At 44.1% G+C, this 15763-nt stretch overlaps 1 pseudogene across 1 annotated transcript; it reads right to left on the bottom strand.

Moving 5' to 3' along the window:
• Positions 1–13627: 13627 nt before the first annotated feature.
• Positions 13628–14085, bottom strand: LOC308433707 (small ribosomal subunit protein uS13-like; annotated as a pseudogene). The gene has a single exon. The product of its transcript is annotated as a small ribosomal subunit protein uS13-like (transcript).
• Positions 14086–15763: the final 1678 nt, after the last annotated feature.

The raw sequence follows: 15763 nt of genomic DNA, 5'->3' as shown, positions 1-15763 counted from the left end.
AGTCCGCTTGGAGGATCCACTCTTTGCCGTGAAGTAGCTAACAGCTAAGAGATCAACAAGACACCCGTGGGAGGGGCTCGTGCTTCACAATGCGATTGTCTGAGAGGGAAACCGGGGTTTCCAGTGCCCTTGCAAAGGAGGTAGACATTACCAACTCCAAGTTCACACCTCTGTAAAGATGCTCCGTAGCGGGTCCAGTCTCTTAGATATGTTCGTAGGACAGATTTACTGTGACAGTTGATTTTATGTGTGCACCTGGTAAAGCCCCAGGCTAGATATTGCTGTGATGCTTTTTTTTTTTTTTTTTTTTTTTTTTTTGCTGTCGTTGTTTTAAGACGTGACTAACATTTACATCCATCAGTAGTCTTTGAGTGAGGCAGCTCACCATCCACAGTGTGGGTCGACCTCACCAAATCTGTCAAAGACCTTAAAGAAAAAGAACGTGGACGCTAAGGAGGCAGGGCGTCCGCCTTGCTGACCATGTTGGACCTGGGCTACGCTATCAGCTTTCCTCTGGGCCTCTAACCCGCTGAACCACCCTGCAGATTTGAACTGTTCAACCCGGAGCCAATGTCTCTCAGTCTCGATTCCTGACCTCTCTCCCTCCCCCAATATTCTATTGATTCTGTTTCGTTGGAGAACCTTAATTAATTTAACGTAAAAACTGTGAAGTCCAAAGACGTATAACTCTCGCCCTCTCTAGAGTTTCGTGTTTGGGCGGGATATTTACAGGGCCCTTGGGCCCAGTCTTATGGGGCAAAGCTGCAGGGATAACCAATAGGATTAGCAGAAAACAATTGTGTAACGGCAGTCCCTTTTAAAAAGTGCCAGGAATGTATACAGCCTGCCTTTAAAAAGTGCACTCCCCTCCCCCATCCCCGCTTGTAGCTTTCTCTTTATTCCTCCTCCTCCTCCCACCATTTACTCTTTCAGGGAACCTGTGAAATTGCCTCAGACTTATCCTCAGGAAGACAGCCAAAAGAGACAACGGCACACTTTGGGAATTAATGGTCCATCTCTAGCCTGTCCCGGAGCTAATCACTCAGCCAGCTGTACAGGGGGTGTTGGGGGCTTTGCGCATGCTCAGAGGCCCAGCTTGACGCGATGAAAAATTGATGCTACCAGAAGGAGAGAACTGGGGAGCAGCAGCTGCAGGCAGAACCAGTAGAGAAGGGCATGGGGATGGAGGAAGGGAAGAAGCCTGGGCCTGGCCCTGTGCATGCCCAGGAGGCTAAGGCAGAAAAGAACCTTTTTTTTTCTTCTGTAGCTATCACGGATGCAGGATGCACAGGGAAAGATGCCAATCATCCCGCGCCACGCTATGAGCATCCTGTGTCAAAGCGCTTAAAGCTACAGTACCATCCATTTCACGGCTGCTTTCCATATCTAGAGAACAGCAACTCCTCTAGTCAGTTGGTTAGCTGTAAGAGATGACTGTGTAAATACAAACGTCTAAAAATATGTGTTTTAGACGTTCATATACGCCAACGTTTCTTTTTCTGTGTGCCGGTGAGACTTCACACTTAAAAAGTAATTTCTTAACCGATAACACTGTTGTAAATTTCCCAAATTAGTCAATTTAAAATGTGACGAGCTGCAGCTATTGGCATCCTTTCCAGCTGAGAAGGGCAGAGCAAAGGAACAGCTACAGTGTGCTTTGGGTATGGGGGAGATGTGCACTGTTTTAGAGATCTCCCAGAGATACCTCCGGAGTCTCTCCCCTCCCCCCTTTCCTCACTAATCAGCTTCTATGTAGTATATTGAAAATACAGTTATGATGCATTTTTGGAGACTGGTCTAAGGTAATAGGAGTGAAAGTTTACGGCTCTGTGATTAGCCAGGTGGAGCTCAGAGTTCCCAAGCATTTTTGGGGTTCTGGAAAGTTCCCAGGAGCTGAAGCAATGACAAGTCTCAGAAGTTGTGGTTTGAGTCAAGGACCATTTCCCTACAACCCCAGGGGGCATTTTGGTAATGTTTGGAGACAGTTTTTGGTTATGGGGGGGGCACTTGCACCCAGGGAGTAGAGGCTAAGGATGTTGCCAGTTTCATTATAGCAGTGGTCCTCAGAGGAACCCCGCCCAAGAGAATGTCTGCCATCCCCCAGACTGAGAAAGTCTGCCATCCCCCCAGACTGAGAATATCTGCCATCCCCCCAGACTGAGAAAGTCTGCCATCCCCCCAGACTGAGAATGTCTGCCATCCCCCCAGACTGAGAATATCTGCCATCCCCCCAGACTGAGAATATCTGCTATCCCCCCAGATTGAGAATGTCTGCCATTCCCCCAGACTGAGAATATCTGCCATCCCCCAGACTGAGAATATCTGCCATCCCCCCAGACTGAGAATATCTGCCATCCCCCCAGACTGAGAATATCCGCTATCCCCCCAGACTGAGAAAGTCTGCCATCCCCCAGACTGAGAAAGTCTGCGATTCCCCAGACTGGCTCCTCTTTCCAATCTATGTGTGGAACTTGAGCTTAAGGCAGAACTATCAACCATCTCTGGTTTGTTGTTTTCCTCTTGCGTTTTTGAATCCCCTTTGAAATCTCTAGTCTAGGACATCCCCAGCAGCAGCTGCTGACGCCTTTTAAATGCAGTGTTTTAAAGGGCAAACACTCCTTTTTGGACCTTGGTGCTCCTATCTTTCACATTCTGCTTCTTTTTGAATGAGTCTTACAGGGGCATCGTCAGGATCAAGGTCTTGCTGGGGTATGATGCCTCCTAGGTGTCTCCCTTGGTCTCCAAAGAGACCTGCTGAGGAGAACCCCCCCCCCCCCCCGCAGGCCCACCACAGGGAGAAGCCCACTGGGTAGCATTTTCCTTTTATATCTGCTCAAGGCTCTGGAACTCTGATGTCTTCAAAGCTAACTTAGAACAAATGATGGGAAGGCACGACCTTTGTCTGAGAGTATCCCTGGGAAGGGATGTCTTGCTTCATTGAAATTGTCTAGACTCAGAAACGAAGGTGTCTGCTAGCAGTTATATCAAGAAGACTCATAAATGAACGAGGCAGTTTAAAATGTCCTTCCTCAGGACCAAGGATGTAGTTTGGTTGGTAGAGTGCCTCTTTTGTATGTAGGGAGGCCTGGGTGTTGACCACAGTGCCATTCACATAAACTAGGCGTGGTGATTCGAGTCTGTAATTCCCTGAACCTGGGAGACTGAGGCAGGGGGATCCTAAGATCAAAGTCATCCTCAGCTACATAGTAAATTATAGGATATTCTAAAAATCCTTTTTCTAATTGCTCAGCACTGTTATGGTTTGCATCTGAGGAGGTTCGTCCCATGTTTGAATGCTTGGTCCCCAGGTTGTGGTGCCATTTTGAAGGCTGGGAAGCTTTTAGAGGTCTGGCTGATGGGGAGTAGGAGACTAAGGACAGGCCGTTGAATTTTATGCCTGCCTCTGGTTCTGTCCTGCCTTCTCTGCTCCATGTACCTGTTTCATGTTCCTATACATTAGTGAAGCCGAGCTGGTGGTGTATGCCTGAGAGGGAACTATGAGCTCAAACAAACCTTTCCTTTAGCTGGTTGCTTTGTCACAGCTGATGAGGATAACACACACACACACACACACACACACACACACACACACACACACAAAGGAGATGTCATTTATATATAGGTCTCTCAGAACAGGGAATTGGTAAAGAGGAGAGATGTCATGGGTACACAACTTAAGGAGAGAGGCCCCCACTTCAGGTGTTCATGTTCAGGGCCAGCATGGTCAGTCATTAGCTCAGTAGTGCCTTGGGGGCTCTCTTGTTTTATTTGGTGTGAGCATCCTGTCCTCATGACACCCAACCTTCATGAAGGACACAGGAGGATAGAAAATAAGCCCTCGTGATGTCTTCTGGTCTCAAATTCTTCCCTTCAGCCCATTCAAAATCCACAATTATTTTCCCAATTCTCAGTGCCGCTCCATTGTCTTCCTATTTCCAAGCAGCTGATGGTTCTTTATCTGAGCAGTGTTTCTGTACCTTCCAAATCTCTGTGGTTCCCACCCCTTGTCTTATTAATTCAATAAGCCAAATAATATTTACGTCCTAGTAGCTGAGACCATTTTTTACTATAGACAGCAATAGGGAATTTTCAGGTGTAATTGGGTTAAAGGTTGGAGAGGGTGAGATTTTTTTTTTCTCGATTTAGCCAGAAGGACCTTTAAATATAATCACAAATACCATGTGTGTGTGTGTGTGTTTGTGTGTGGATGTGTACATGTGTATAGACACTCATGGCAACCAGAAGGATGTCTCGGGTTTCCTGGAGTTGGAGTTACAGGTGGTTATCAGTTACTCGGTATGAGAGCCGGAAACTTTGCAAAAGCAGCAAACCTTCTTCACCACCGAGCCACCTCTCCAGCTCAACAGGCACCTTTAGAAGAGGAAGGCTGTGGTGGTTTGGGTGAGAATAAACCCTTAAACTTGCTCACATATTTGCCTATTTAGCCCCCCGTTGGTGAACTCTCTCGGAAAGCTTAGAAGGATTAGGTAGTATTGTCTTGTTATAAGAACTGTGTCACTGAAGATTGACTTTGAGATTGGACCCATGTCAGGCCCAATCACCTGCCCTAACCCCAGTGCCAGTTGTCTGCTGATCAGGATGCAAAGCTCTCAGCTACTGACCTAGCACCCTGTCAAGGTCTTCCACCATGACAGAAATGGACTAGCCCTTTGAAAGTGTAACGCAGCCCTGCAGTTAAATGCTTTCTTATAGAAGTTTCCTTATTGTCTCTTCACAATAATAGAACTAGGACAAAGAAAGAGGGAGATTTGACTACAAAAGCAAACTGACAAAAAAGCAAGAGCTGAGATAAAGGAAAAGTGTGTGTGTGTGTCTGTGTGTTTCTTCTTTGAGAACAACTACTAACAAACTGCAACCTACCGCCTTGAACTACCACCAACCCCACAGCTCAGAACTCTAGCATTTATACACCTCTGAAAAATTCCCAGAATTCCACATGTCATAGAATCGCAGAAACTATCCAAAACTCAGATGACAGCAGATGCTGGTGAGGTTGCGGAGAAAGAGGAACACTTCTCCACTGTTGGTGGGGTTGTAAATTGATACAACCACTCTGGAAATCAGTCTGGTGATTCCTCAGAAAATTGGACATAGTACTACCTGAAGATCCAGCTATTCCACTTCTGGGCATATACCCCAGAGACACTCCAATATACAACAAAGATACATGCACCACAATGTTCATAGCAGCTCTATTTATAATAGCCAGAAGCTGGAAAGAACCCAGATGTCCTTCAGTAGATGAATTGATACAAAAATTGTGGTACATTTACACAATGGAGTACTACTTAACTATCAGAAACAATGACTTAACCAAATTCTTAAGAAAATGGTTGCATCTAGAGAATATCATCCTGAGTGAGATAACCCAGTCACAAAAGAACAGACATAATATGCAGTCACTGATAGTGGGATGCTAACCCCAGAGGCTCCAGACTGCCCCAGAAACAATTCACAGACTGTGTGAAGCTCAAGAAAAAAACAAAACAAAACAAAACAAACAAACAAAAAAAAAATCATTATGCTCAATCCTTACACACCAAGAAAACGTTGACTAATTCCGGGTTACATCCTGTTTTACATGTACTTTTTGCTCATTGTAACTAGTAAGACCTTAGTGCAGAGTATCAAACCTTAAAAAAAAAGAGAGAAAAAAAAGCCAAGCACTGACAAAAATGTATTTGTATACATTTATGCAAAAATGTTTAAATTTTTTTCTTTTATCTTTGTTTTTTAAAATAAAGTTAAAAAAATAAAAATAAAAAAAGACTGAGAAGTTAAAAAAAAAAAAAAGAATCGCAGAAACTGTCTGCAGGTAACAAAACCATGCCTCCACTAGAGCCCAAGGCAAATCATAGTCAGCTGCTGTGGACAATCCAAAACATTCCTATATGTCCACACCTGGGATTAAGATAAAAAGATATCCTTCTAATATTCCTGTGTTTTAAAAAGAACACACAATGTCAAAACTCTCACTTTAACAAACAAATATATAAAATAATTAGATATACTAATTAGTTTTCGTCAGCTTGATATAAACTGGAGTCATCTTGGGAAGTTGGGACCTCAATTGAGAAATTGTCTCTAACAGATTGGCCCATAGCATGTCGGTGGGAGAATTTTCTTTATTAGAGGTTGATGTGAGAAGGACCCAGCTGACCATGGGCTATGCTTCTAGGGGCTGCTGGTCCTGGGTTCTATAAGAAAGCAAAGTGATTGAGCTGTGGAGACTAAGTCAGTAAGCAGCTTTCCTTTGGGGTTTCTGTTTCTTCAGGCTCTGCCTTGGCTTCCACAACGATGGACTGACACTCAGAAGTGTAAGATGAAATAAACCCTTCCCTCCTCAAGTTGCCACCCACAGCAATCTAGCAAACTAGACCACCGGGCAATTCATTCATGTTGTTTAGAGGTACAAAGTCTGTGTCATTACGACACAAGAACAAGAAGAAACTATACTTTTCTTATGATGTATTAGCTTGAGCATATATTTTTCTAGACTATGTAACTTCCAAGGAGTCAACATATCCTGAAGTTAATCATACTATCTTAATGAGGAGGTGTGGATTCAAATCCCTATAAGAAACATTTGTTGACATGTATCTATCTATGTTTTTTGCACTTTCTTTCTGTTTGCGTCTCAATGTGTTAGCTGGCATTTTGTGTTCACTATCCATCATAAACAGGTGGTAAATGTGTCCAGCTTAAAAATAACCACTTCACTGAAGCCACTGATAAAGTTCTTGCCAAGTGGTTGTACCTGAGCGGGATTTCAGAGATAGCTCTTTACAGAGAGATTTGAAGGGTTTGGGACATACATGAGACCTAGGGTTCTATTCTCCAGCAATGCAGAAACTGGGCATGGTGGCACAAGCCTGTGGGAGGGAACACCAGAAGTTTAAGGACATCCCCAGTTTCACAAAGGGCTGGCTACTTCTATGCCAACTTGACACAAACTAAAGTTTTAGACCGGGTACCCTTTACTGAGAAAATGCCCCCTCCACATTGGCCTACAGATAGGTTTGTGGTGCATTTTCTTGATTGATATAGGGGGTCCCAGCTGCTGTAGTTTGTGCTACCCCTAGGCTGTGTCATAAGAAAGCAGGCTGAACAAGCCGTGAGAAGCAAGCCAGTGAGCAGTGGTCCTTCATGGCATCTGCTTCAGTTCCTGCCTCCAGGTTCCTGTCCTAAGTTCCCTTCATGATGCACTGTGGGTAGGACACAGAAGCTGAAATAAGCTCTTTTCTCCCCATATTGCTCTTGTTCACAAAATCCTAGCTTGGGACCAGGTTGGGGTACACGGGCCTGTGTCTTCTACCAGTTAATAAATAAATGGGAGTGGATATACTATTATTGTTATCCTAACCTTTTTCTCAGAATAGCAGAAGGAATAGGAAGGAAGACCGGTCTCTAATAGAATCACAGAGATAGTCCTTCATTCCTGGACTGCTTGCCTCCTAGCTTCTTGCTGTGTAAGAGCTGGCCCTTTACTTGGCTAAGCTTGTTTTGTGTTCTCTAAACCCTATGATCCATTACTTACTTTGAATGTAGGGAAGTTGCTCATTTCTATTTTTTATCCCAGTATGCTGGTGCATTGTATATTTGGCCATCTTTAGATTTAAATGACCAGCAGGTAATGAGTAACTATCTTGGAGTTTGATAGCTCTGGTCTGTTAGTCTGGGCAGGAGGTTCCAGCCATTCCATCAGACATCATTCAAGCTGTCTGTGGCTCCACGGAGAAGCTTACTTGTTGTTGCTGTCAAGTGCTTTCTGAAGTATGTTACGGTTCATAGATGTGGGCTCTGATGCTCTTGTGGTTTTTTGCTGCATAGTCTTGATACACCAGTTTGACCCATGCAATGGAGGGAAGACACATGCATTCCCAGTTAGGGTGAGCAGTAAAAGAGGGATGATGTTTAAGGTCAGCGTGATGGTCAGCTCTTGGGAGGCAGAGGCAAGAGGACCACAAGTCTGAGGATAGCTTGGGCTACATACTAAGATTTTATTTCAAAAACCCAAAATATGCCTAGTGGGTCATACCTGTGGTCTCAGTTACTCAAGGAGCTAAGGCCAGAGGATTGCAAATTTGGTGTTTACTTGTGCTACAAGAAGAGTTCAAGTGTAGCCTAGGTACCTAGTAGATCTTGTCTCAAAACAAACAAACAAACAAACAAGCAAACAAATGGCGTGAGGGGGGCACAAATCTAGCTCAGTGGTAAAACTTGTCTAACCTGTGAGAGGTTGCTGGTTCAGTCCCCAGTGTCAAACCAACCAACCAGCCCGCCAACCAAACCAACCAACCAACCAACCAACCAAACCAACCAACCAAACCAACCAACCAACCAACCAACCAACCGATGGCATTTGGACACAAAATTGCCTATAGAATTGCAGATTCATTTGATTTGATCTAGTCTCATATGTGTGATTTTGAGCAAGGAGCTTTGTGAATCTGTCCCTTTTCTTAAATAAGGCCTCAAGGCTCAGAGAATATTTGCTAAGGACTGAGGATCAAGTCTGACACATAGTGACTCAAAAGGATCAGCATTAAATTTTATTACTACTATTTACCCAGTGCCTAGTACAGATTCCAGGCACATGCTAACTACTCTTTAATCATCTTCTCATCAAAAGATAGGAATATAACTCATATAGCATAACTTTACCCTCTTAAATAGTATATGCTTTGGAGGGTTTTAGTATGTTTACAAAACTCTGTCACCACAGCACAGATCCAGCCCAGTTTTTATTTCCGGGGAAAGAAATGTCACACCCATTAGCAGTCACTTTGCTTCCATTTCCAAACAGCTGTCACGACACCTTTCCAGGTCAGTCAGCCTCAGTAGCTGTTGACTTGATCTTGCTGAGTTAAAGAAACAACTCCTGTTGATCCAACAAGTGGGATGCAGCCAACACACACAAGTGCACACCTTTTAGATGGCAACACAACTCCTGATAAAGACACTGACTCTGCATCCTCTCCGGGGCTGGTGGTACCAGCCGGACAGCACCTCGACATCCTGTGTAAGAGAATTTAGAGGTGGGAAGGATAGCTGTGCCTCCCCATCCTCACATGCAGTTCTTCCTCCCTGTGCCCAGTCCTAGCAGCTGCCGACTCTGAAAGAGCAGAAACCAAACCAGTGGTCAGGGAACTGCCTCGAAAGTGCCCATGTATCATTAACTGTTTGATTCCAGAAACTTCTATAGATAGCGTTATTTTGGTCACACACAAACAAGGGTGAGTCAAAGTGAAAATGACCTACTTCTCCTTCTGCGCTAAGGGTGCCTGCTTTTTACACCTGCACAGGGTGTCATCCGGGATGGTGTCTGAGGAGGCTCAGTCACAGCTGAAGAAGGAAATGCATTTTTACCTACTGAAAACAACTTCTCCGTGGGAGGAAATTCTTATATTTTCCTCATGAACCTTAGTTACATTTCCTTAACAATACTCTTTCCTTCCATTCTGTTGGTTTTTTTTTTTTTCTGATTTCACATCTTTTAGTGTTTTTAAGAGTTACTTTTATTTTTGTACGTGTGTGCCTGTGTATAGATCCTTGAGGTGTAGATGCCCATGGAGGCTGGAAGCCAGAATTGCATCTCCTGGGTTGGGATTACAGCTGGTTATTGTGAGATGCATGAGGCAGGAGATGGGAATGGAACTTGGGGACTTTGAAAAAAGCAGGGAGTACTCGTAGGCACTGAACAATCTCTCCACCCTTGCCCCTGTCTTCAAAACCATGGAACACACGGGGAGGTCACTGATTGGCTCTCCCCTGCCTTTGTGTAGGTTCCCTGAATTGAACTCAGGCTGTCAGCCATGGTGGCTCTTAACACTGCGCTATCTCACTGGCCCTGATTTAATTATTTAATTAACTAACTAACTAACTAACTAACTAGTTATTGTTTATTGAGTCACAGTCGCACAAGGAAGGCCTATTATGGGATTTTATATACAGACCCCAGTGGCCTTGAGTTTGTTGAGATCTGCCAGATTCTGCCCCTACCCACCGAGTGCTGGGCCAAGGGCAGGCAGGCATACCAAGTCTTATCTTCTGATTTTTAAATATTTTTAAAATTCTTAAACTAGGATAGAGAATATTATATATCATTATGGCATTTTCAAACAAAAGCATGCTTTAGTGGAGTCTCCTTACCCCTCCCCACCTCTCCCACCCCCTGCTACCCTTTCCTTTCCAGCCCCCTTTTCTATGTTCCATGTGTCCACCCTCCATCCGCCTCATAACCTATGTTTACTCTCTTGGTCTTCTTTCTAATTTTAGATATTACCTTAATCTAAACACACACACACACACACACACACACACACACACACAGTCACCATCACCACACTAAAGGCTTGATACTGCATACGAGAGAGAACATGTGGTTTTTGAATTTTTGGATTTGAGTAATTTAATATAATATAAAACTTTGCTTTATACTGTACTTTCTAAGTCTACCCATTTCCCTGCAGTTTGCAATTCCTTTACAGCTGAGGAAAATCCCACTGGGCAGTTGCAGCCCGTCTTCATCACCAATCCATCAGTCAGTGCTCATCGAGATTGGTTCCATCTTCTTGTTACTTCAAGTAGAGTAGAATGAGGCACAGCTGTGCAAGTGTTTGTCTGGTAAGACTCTGGAGTCCTTGGGTGCATCCCAAGAGTTGTAATAGGTAGATCACGTGGTAGCTCTATTTTTAATTTTTTTTGAAAAACCCCAATATTAATTTCCATTGTAGATTCACTATTTTCACCCATGCCAGCAGTGGGAGAGGGGTCCTCTGGTTCCCCCTACATCCTGATCAGTGTTCATGGTCAGATTTCTTGTTAATGGCCATTCTGACTGGGATGAGGTGGTCTCTTGAAGAAGTTCGAGTTTTCTTTCTGCATCATCATTATCACTAGAACTGTTGAGGAAATGTCATCATGGAAAATAAACCAACTTAATCTTGACATGCCTCTGCATGGTTGATGGTTTCAAAATGCTAATTGTTGTCTATACCCTTGGGGACGGTTCCTTGCTCTTGTTTTTTAAAATAGCCCAGTTCTCTTTTGAGCCAGCTGTGGCTTACTCTAGCCCTCTTTCTAGACTCTTTCTAGTCTTTGAAAGTATGAACTGCTGTCTACTGAGAAGGAGGAACAACAGTGCTGGCTACAGTTTCTTTCTTTGGACGGCAGAATGTGGTGTTGTTTGAGGGCACTGCATCTCTACTTAATTCTTGACATTAAAGCAGGTGTAGCCAAGGGACCAGGATGTTTATACACAGAGTTACTGAAGAGCAGAGCTTCTTGGAGGTAGAGGCACCAGTCTGTTTATCTGTCTTGGTTCATTAATCACGCTTAAACTGCAAAACAGAAAATGATAAAGTCGACTGCTCCCAAGCAACAAACACATTTACCGAGGACAAAGCAGTCAGACTATGATCAAATGGCACTTTGACTTTGGCCTGGCTGTTCCTTCTTTTCATGATTGGCCTTGGGCTTCCCAGCTACCTGTTTAGAACTCTTGGGATTTTGGGATTCCAGAGATGCTGTTGTCCAACTTTACTCTATCTGGATTTGTTAGTATAGGTGTCACTGAGGTCTATTGTCCCTGGCAGTGAATCTGCAGAACCTGTGGCAGATCCAGTTCTTACTTCAATTGAAGCCATGACAGTGCTGGCCAGTGCTCCGTCACTACGACAGTTCCTGCTCTGGTCCTTGCTAGGGGCACGGCTGACCAATGCTAGCTCATCACTGGGTCCAGGAAAAGAGAGGTGAACTTGAGTTGAGTTTTTTTTTTAATCTTTCTATTTTTTAATTGATTATTTTATTTATTTACATTTTAAATGTTATCCCTCTGAAAACCCCTATCCCATGCTCCCTCTCCCTGCTTTTAGGAGGGTGCTCCCCCACCCACCCATCCACCCACTCCCACCTCACCACCCTAGTGTTTCCCTACCCTGGGTCATCGAGTCTTCACAGGACCGAGGGCCTCTCCTCCCAACAATGATAGATAAGGCCATCCTTTGCTACATATGCGGCTGGAGCCATGGGTCTCTCCATGTGTGCTCTTTGGTTGGTGGTTTAGTCCCTGGGAGCTCTGGGAGGGGTGTCTGATTGGTTGATATTGTTGTTTTTCCTATAGGGTTGCAAACTCCTTCAGCTCCTTCAGTCCTTCCCCTAACTCCTCCACTGGGGACCCTGTTCTCAGTCCAATGGTTGGCTGTGAGCATCCACCTCTCAGGAGACAGCTATACCAGGCTCATGTCAGCATACACTTCTTGGCATCCACAATAGTGTCTGGGTTTGGTGTCTGCAGATGGGATGGATCCCCAGGTGGGGCAGTCTCTGGATGGCCTTTCCTTCACCCATCTACTCATCTCAAAAATATTAACCCAGAATTGCTCCTGTCTAAAGGAAACACAGGGACAAAGAGTGGAGCAGAGACTGAAGGGTTGAGTTTTTCAATTGGTTCCACCAGCAGAGAAGCATTACAGTAGAGAACACACATTAGAGATGAGGAACACTGAACTTTTAGCCCAAGTAATACTACTCAAAAACTTTCCTCCCAGTGGCTCTTCAAGAGGCTATGTATTTATTCAGATGCCTGCTTCCATACTTGGACCTGATTTTTAAAAATCGCTAGTGGGTCAATTATGACTTTATTATTTCATAAATGTCGTCATCACTCACATTACTTATCTGGTTTCTAGAAAACACTTCGGTGCTTTAGAAGCATGGAATGGCCTCAAAAGCTCAGCATTTCTTGTCTCAGGGACTTACAAAAGTGAGCTCCATTCTCAAAAGACTTTCAAAAATTAACTCTGGCCAGTGTCAGAACCACTGTGAAGCTTTGTGTGGTCTCCATGATGACTCTTGAAGGAGAAATGACTTTCAAGTGTGAGTTCCGGCATACATATGTACTAGAAACTAATTACACTGTTTTATAGCACATTAAATAGAGCAGGTGTAGCTCACAGGAGACGTACACTATTCTCCCACTCAAAATGGCATACACAATACATTCGCTGTTATAAAGTGCATTCTTCTGTAAAAAGTGATACAATATTTCTAATAAAAGTTGGAGCTAAGAAGAGCTTTAGTGTCAAGTTCCCAAAAGTCACCTTAGGAAGAAAGCAGCAGTTTGAAATTTAAATTTCAAATTTCTCAATATAGTTTCTGGTACTCATTACATGACCTTCATAGAATATGCGTTTATTTGTAATTATTTGGGTATGGAGCATTAAGCCTGAGAGCTTATAGCTTCTTTATATTGTACTATGAAAGTTATATTCTAAGAGCAGATAAAATATGAGCCTGTAACAACAGCTTGTTTGAGACCATTTTAATAAGTGATTTGTGGGTCTGCCTGTTGGAGAGCAAAGGCAGTTTTTCCTTTTCTTCTTCTTACCCCACCAAAAACTAGTCTCCTTCAGGATCCAAATGGCAGAGCGTTGTGTGAGGTTTCCTTTCTTTCTTTCTTTCTTTCTTTCTTTCTTTCTTTCTTTCTTTCTTTCTTTCTTTCTTTCTTTCCCTCCCTTCCTATCTCCCTCCCTCCCTCCCTTCCTTCCTTTCTTTCTTTTAAATAGGTATATAAACTATTTATTAACAGCAAAGGCCCAGAGACTCATTTCTTCTTGGATACTCCCACAGTACGGCCCCTGCGGCCAGTGGTCTTGCTGTGCTGACCGCGGACATGAAGGCCCCAAAAGTGGCGCAGCCCCCTATGGGCTCGAATTTTCTCCAGGCGCTCCAGGTCCTCACGCAGTTTGTTGCCTAGAGCGTTGGCTAGAACCTGGCTGTATTTCCATCCTTCACATCCTTCTGTCTGTTCAGGAACCAGTCTGGGATCTTGTACTGTCGTGGGTTCTGCATGATGGTGATCCCACGCTCTAACTCATCCTCGGTGAGTTCTCCAGCCCTCTCGGTGAGGTCGATGTCTGCTTTCCTCAGCACCACATGAGCACATCTCCGCCCCACACCCTTAATGGCAGTGATGGCGAAGGCCATTTTCCGCCGCCCATAGATGTTGGTGTTCAGTACTCGCAAGATGTGCTGGAACTTCTCAGGGATCACTAGAGTCATGGCGGCGGCGTGTAGGCCTCCTGTGGAAGCGTGTGTGAGCTTTTCTGAGGGAGACGATCACTAGTTTATGCTAGATGTGGCAGACCAAAGGAGTGATTCCACTCAAATCCAGCTTGGTGAACCAATGAGTCACGTTACTGTTGCTAATTGAGCAAGTAGGTTACTAAGAAGAACATGGGCAAAGGCTTGTTTTCAGGATCATGGCTCAACTTCCAAGTGCTCATACCATGGAAGACAATGTCTCTCACTCTCCCAGTAATCAACTGTCCACATCCTCAGGAGTGGAGGGATGAGTGGGTGGGGTGAGGCCTCTCCCTCCCACCCCCAGAAACTGTTAACTATCTATAAAATTGCTAGACCCCCTCCAATGAAGCATTCGTGGGCTCAGTCCTGTTCAGCTCCTGGGCTGGTAGTCACAGTGTTAAGGAGTTTAAAAGGGCAATGGCCATGTCATGCTTAGGGGACAGTGCCTCACAACACAGAGCAAATGCTACTCTCTTGGTTTTTGGTTGCTGTTGACTTTCTGACTTGGAAATAGCCCATCAAAGTTAAACCTATAGAACACTAGGTGAACACATAGTATTTGCTGGTCGCTCCTCCTGTTTCCAGTAGTAATTCTCCAGTATCTCAGACAGAAAAGTGTAGTGGTTTGAATGAGAATGTCCCAATAGGCTCTCAGATGTTTAAACACCTGACTTCCAGTAGGTGGTTTAGATGCAGCCTTGTAGGGGGGAAATATATGCCACTGAAGAAAGGCCTCTTGCATTTCCAGTTTTGTCTCTGTTCCACACTGTTTAGGAGATAAAGTCTCAGCTTCTTGCTCTGACTACCTAATTATCTCTCAGTGCCCTTCCTTCTAATATCATCCCATGTCTTAGTTAGGGTTTTGTTGCTGTGAACAGAAACCATGACCAAAGCAAGTCTTATAAATAATAACATTTAATTGGGGCTGGCTCACAGGTTCAGAGCTGCAGTCCATTATCATCAAGACAAGAGCATGGCAGCATCCAGGCAGGCATGGTGCAGGAGGAGCTGAGAGTTCTACATCTCCATCTGAAGGAAGCCAGGAACAGACTGGGCCCCACTCAATTTCTTGCTTCTTCTTCTTTATACTTCACTGGCACGACTCTGCTACAAATCTCAACTCCCAAGAACTGGGACTCCCTTGGTTGTTCTACTGTGATGAACAATTTTAGTTAGTGTTGGGAACTTATTCTTAGGTAATTTGGGGTCAAACTCATGACTGTTACTCTTCTCTTTTCTCCTTAATCCCATGTAGAGGTGGGTGGACTGCTGTGATGTCAAAGCAGCAGGTGAGGTCCTGGGGTCTGGTGCATTTCCCATGTGTCCATGCTGCTCCTGAGAGTGCGTGCCGAGTCTCTTCTTGTTTTTCTCTTTTTCTTTTCTTTTCTTCCTTCCTTTCTTTCTTTTTCTTTTTTTTCTTTTTCTTTTCTTTCTTTTTTTTTTTCCTTTTTTTTTGGCTAGGATGAAGTAAAGACCTCACATTGCCTGGTTCTTGTCTTTTCTTCCCATTGGCACTTATTGAGATGCCTTTGTTCTGCCCTCTCTCTGCAGGTCATTGGGGCTGCAGGCTTTTCTAGCCACATCCCAGTTCCCAAATAACCACCCAAAGGGTTATTATTTATTTAAAAAAATTCCTAAGCCTTAAGCTAGGCTT

This window comes from Micromys minutus (genome assembly GCF_963924665.1).
Source record: "Micromys minutus genome assembly, chromosome: 20".
Lineage (NCBI taxonomy): Eukaryota > Metazoa > Chordata > Mammalia > Rodentia > Muridae > Micromys > Micromys minutus.
Note: the sequence above shows the minus strand (reverse complement) of the source record. Positions and strands in the feature narration are given on the sequence as shown.